The sequence below is a fragment of the Artemia franciscana genome, chromosome 9, assembly GCF_032884065.1.
Source record: "Artemia franciscana chromosome 9, ASM3288406v1, whole genome shotgun sequence".
NCBI classification, from domain to species: domain Eukaryota; kingdom Metazoa; phylum Arthropoda; class Branchiopoda; order Anostraca; family Artemiidae; genus Artemia; species Artemia franciscana.
In genome coordinates, this window is record NC_088871.1 from 38,764,045 (window position 1) to 38,768,808 (window position 4,764).

Sequence of the window (4,764 nt, forward strand, 5' to 3'; positions counted from 1 at the left end):
GTCTATTGTTCTATAATTTACTGGGAGGGAGAAAATTTGCAACTTTCAATTGTGTTAGTGCAGAGTAATGACGAAGCGCATAATTTAAAATTGTTATCGAGAGTTCAATGATAAGCATGCTTGCTTTGCCCAAGTAAATAATCTTGTTTATTTCCGTAAATCTATACTCCGACTTCGTGGCTCTGAATTTGCAATTAGCATGACAATTCAATATTTTGTTTTTTAATTAAGATACCTGATTCAAAGGCGCTATTTCAAATTTCGTATTTTTGCTGGGGATGGGGGTGTAAAAGCCAGAATTTTTTCTGGGAGTGATCGCAGAGAATGCTATTATTTCTCCACACCATTTTTTGGTTCCCTAAGGTATGATTTATGATTATTTCAGCTAAAGGGAGCCATGTCTCGATGGGGCTTCAACAAATGGGGAACCAACAATATTTACTTAGGCATCTATAATCAAAAAGGTTTTAAGACCAGCACTGGTACGACACGACTCTTTTACAATATAAGCCTTTTGCATGATTAAACAAAGCCACGAACGCCCCTGGGGGGATATACCTGTGCAATCTGGACATGACCCTGAGATCTTAAGAAGTTTATTTAAAAAAAAAAAAAATAGTGGACAAAAACTGGCAATGTGAAAATGAGGTAAACTTAAAAACGGAGTTTCCCAGAAATCACCCAACCGGTCCACGAGGGATTACCAAAGAAATATCGGAATGAAAAAAACTATATTTCAAGTCGAGCTAGGTTAACAATGACAGTTTCTTTTTTTAACAAAAATGGAGGGTTTTTACTGCACAATCTTATATATTACATTTTGAATTTTTTTTTCTGGGAGGGAGAGAGTGGATCCTCATTTTCGAGTTTTCTTTTATCTGTGACAAAGTGGTAACACACTAAATAGTCTCGTATAAGTAGAAAGTTTAGAGGAATTAGACCTAACGCTTAATTTGACTCAGAAACACAGGATACTTGGTTTCTAGTCAAGGATATTTGCGGGGTTGGTGTAAATCTGACCTTGGTCACCCAGGCGTCCCATGGCTTTAGATGTCCTATATGCTCACCTATTTCTCTTGAAATATGGATATCCCCCCCCCCCAATAAAAAGATTTCTTTGTACGTGTCCGGTCAGAGGCATGAGTTGTGTACACCTACGACTGACACTGCGTAACACCTTGCCTATGATTAAAGAAGGCATTACGGTTGTCGACCAATATTGCGTTAAAGTTTTTCTCTTTTAAGATTCTTACATTATTCCAAGTTGGTGTGACACTGTCAGTCTTATCGGTGAACAGCTATCCTTAAAAAAAAGGGACAGGCTGGTGAATTTATAAAACCCAGTTTGAGAGTGTTGTAAAGGTTATTTTCCCATAGCCAACGGAATGCCCTTTTCAGCCCACTTCGTTAGCAAGACCTTAAAGGTTCTCGACAACAAAGGAAAAATTCAACAGACAAAACTAATTAGCATCCCGTCGCCAGAAGAATACAACATTCATCCTCGTCTCAAATATCCTCATACCATAAGGATACGCCCTAGTGTTCCGCTAATTCAAAACCGCTTACTGCTAAAGGCATTTTGGGATTGTTGGACCAAGAATACTTTGTCCATTCATGGAGCATCTTTTGTAAAACAAGCAATTTCACTACCTAGCTTCTTTTATTTTTATAAAATTAGAGATGGCTCTCAGAATCATTCAAAATAATGAAGTTCTCATAGAGAAAAGGGTAAGGGTCGCAGGGATGCCAGTTCACAAAAATATAGGTGGAAGGGGGGGGGGGACAAAATATATTTTTAAAGTATTAGTTCTACATTTCAACCCCGCAGAAGAAACTCTATAAAATAATGAAAACTACTTTAAAACATTGCAAACATTTGCTAATGTCATTCTTAAAAGCATACCTATAAACTCTACCCATCCCTCTTATGGTCAAATATACACACCAAATTGTTTATACGCAATGAAATTTGTACACGCTGAATTTGCTGTTGTATTGTTTGTTTGCAGTTATATAAATTTGAAGAAAAGAGTCACGTATGGAAAATTCATTGTGTGTATACAACTCAGGGTATATATTTGACCATTGGCGGGGGGGGAAGCTTATTGTTATGCTTTAACTATGATATTAGTAAGTATTTTAGATTGTTTTGAAGTAGATTTTAGATTTAGTTCTTATAAAAATACCCCAGCAATTTTTTTTATAAAAACACCAAACTGACCCCCCTGCCGGGATAACAAGGTTATAAGTGTCAAAACGACTTAAATAAACAGCAACCAGTGACAACTTCAGAAATAGGATTTGTTACAATTAGAGCATAAAGTATAGTAACCCACTAATTGTAAACCTTAGTATTTAGAGCTTAGTATTTAATAGATAAGAATAGTTGATTTTGACTCCCATTCACGTATTGAAAATAATGGTTATTTTCATGTGTTGGTTTAAACTTTCTTGAAATGGTGTAAACACCTAAAAGTGGCTGGAATTAATAAATCCTATAGTGGTTAAAAAGTGAAGGGAAACGTAGTAAAGTTGTCAAAATGTCCATAAACCAGTAAAATAAACTATTAAGTAAAAATACTATCAATTTCAACAAATTTCATTGCAGTAAATGTGATTTCTTAATTTCTTCTTTTATTGTTTATGCAAAAGCGTGCCTGAGCTCAAAGGGCTGGAGAATAAAGGAAATTGTTGCAGTAACATAACGACCTGCGAGGTTGAGAAGCCGGGGCGAAACGTATTAACTCACTTTTCTATTAATACTTCGTATTTTATTTTTGAAAAATAACATGCTGTAGTAAGAAAGTAATAATGATTGTATTTACGTTTATATCATGACACGTTTAGTTTTTCTCTTTGTAGAATTTTGTTGCCTCTTCTGTTTCGCACGAAAATTAACTTTTACTGCATGCACACTGTATATAAGATCTTCAGCTATTTCTAGGTAAAAATACGAAGTTTTCATATTGTATATTGTCCTCCTTCGGGAGGTCATATACTAAAATTAGAACGATACATAGAAGATTAGCATGGCCCCTGCGCAAGGATGACACGCAAAATCGTGAAGCGTTCCACATTTTTTGTGCTAATTTTAATTTTGGGATGGGTTTATTTTTTCCTACATGTTATTTTTTAAAATGTTGTTTACGAGATATAGTGAAGGATTGAACCTTTTATCGAAAATTTTCAAATTTGTATTCTTTGGGTATGGGCGCTCCTGAAACTTTTCGAAGGAAGGGGACAAGCGTGATGCGTTTTAGAGAGTTTATTTATTTCCTTACAGCCTTTGTTTAACTCGAAACTCACCCTTCCTCCATATACCTCGCTTCTATAAACGCAAGTCACTAACATACCTGTACAAAGAGGGTGAGGGAGTATGAGTAATATTCCTCAAAGATTGTTTGCAGTATTGTTGCAGTAACATAACGACCTGCGAGGTTGAGAAGCCGGGGCGAAACGTATTAACTCACTTTTCTATTAATACTTCGTATTTTGTTTTTGACCTTTCGCCTTTTTACCTGTTTACCTTTTTAGGCCTTTTTACCTTTCGGACTTGAGATTTATGTTACATGTCCAAGTGTTTGATATGTTATTTTTCTGTATTCCTACAGTTTGGATGACAAGTCTGCTTGATTCTTACACAACGGCAAGCTCTTTGTTATCAATGAGTCATCTATGTAGCATTCAAATGAATTAATAATAAGCCCTTTATTTACAAAAAAACTGATTATGAAAGTTTCAAGGAATTCATGAAAAAATTTGAGCTATTTCATAAAAATGTCTTGATGGTACACAAATACATTTTTGTCAATTTAGGATTATTTGGAACCAAAAGATCGTAACATTTTATTCAATGAATTAAAAAGATATTTGTCAAAGAAAGTATCTGTCAAATTAAGATTAAGACAAGCTGGTTTCATTGGGACGACGGTTTAAGGTCCAGGCGGGACGTCGGGACCCACTACCCAAGCCAGCGTTAGTGTGGGTGAGGGCCAAATGTTAATGTGTACTGTTTTTGGCTCTGGCAGGAGTTTCACATCTGCCTCAGGTCTGGGTCAGCGTATGCGACACGAGCAGCCAGTGGAGCCTAATGAGCGTTTTGCGGGAATTAAACGAGCTCGTTGGAGTGACGATGAGTTGAATCAGGTTGCAGAAATCGTGTATAGACACAGGAAACTTATTAACACAAAGCAGACCATAGCTCCTTTGGTGCCTGAAAAGACAGTGGAGGTGGTAAAGAAAGCCTGCCAGCGGCCCAAGTACCTTAGGTTATTTAACAGCTTCAAGAGTCGGGATGCCGATCGCAAGGCCCGTCTTGTATTCCTACCAAAGAAAAGTTACAGAATTGACGAGTTACCCAACAAGCCCGCAACAGAATTCAGAACTGGCCGATGAGGTAGAAGAGTGTCTTGATTATGGAGAGGTGACAATGCTGGAAGACCCCCCCCCCCCGACGTCTTGATTCCAGAGCGTTTCTGTGACTGATTTTAACATCCATCGGCTAGGGCGTACGAAAGAGCAGTTTGCTCTTTCTACATTCACAGCAAAATTGACTGCCGCGAGCTTTCTATACACTAAGACAAGGGACGGGGGCCTTTGCCTGTCTTGTATCCTCGAGAAAGTCGTGAAATTCCTAGGAGGCCAGTTGTGCAAGCTTTGGACCTCCACAGATGTGTGGATTATTGCACTAGTTAAAGCCGATTCGACAAATTTAAAGTGCGAAATTGGCAGCGGGAATTTGCCTAGACCGGGCAGGGTCATGGG

General features: G+C 37.6%; 1 non-coding gene across 1 annotated transcript; it reads left to right on the forward strand.

The window, feature by feature from the left end:
• The first annotated feature begins 2,975 nt into the window (after window positions 1-2,975).
• LOC136031595 (U6 spliceosomal RNA) lies at window positions 2,976-3,081 on the forward strand. The gene has a single exon (XR_010618540.1). It is a non-coding gene; the product is annotated as a U6 spliceosomal RNA (small nuclear RNA).
• Window positions 3,082-4,764: the final 1,683 nt, after the last annotated feature.